A 435-nucleotide genomic window follows, 5' to 3' on the forward strand; every position below is an offset into this window, starting at 1 on the left:
ATGTATTTTATATTACTTCCAAATTAACTATTGGATGTTTCACTTTTTGACAGGTATTCTTTTCCAACAACCTGTATTTTCTTCTATATCTGCAGTCATTTTCTCAATTAAAAATAAGTATTTGTAAGATTCCTTAAGATATCAGTAAGACATTAGACTGGATAGTTAACTGAACTTGTTCCATTTCTTTTCCTGAAAAACAAAAGAAAATTAGTCAAGGCAAATTCTTTCTATTAAAACAGATCGATACTGCAAAACACTAAGCCACCATAATGAACTACACAATATAACATTCTGAAATAATATTCAACCATTATCATTTTCATGGTTCAAGTTAACAACCTTACAAAAACCATAAATCACCATTAACCTTGAACTAGCTCTATATGGCTTACAATGCACATATCTCCTTTATGTTAAATAGGCATAAGAATT

The sequence above is a fragment of the Mesitornis unicolor genome, unplaced genomic scaffold, assembly GCF_000695765.1.
Source record: "Mesitornis unicolor isolate BGI_N332 unplaced genomic scaffold, ASM69576v1 scaffold50441, whole genome shotgun sequence".
Taxonomy (NCBI): domain Eukaryota; kingdom Metazoa; phylum Chordata; class Aves; order Mesitornithiformes; family Mesitornithidae; genus Mesitornis; species Mesitornis unicolor.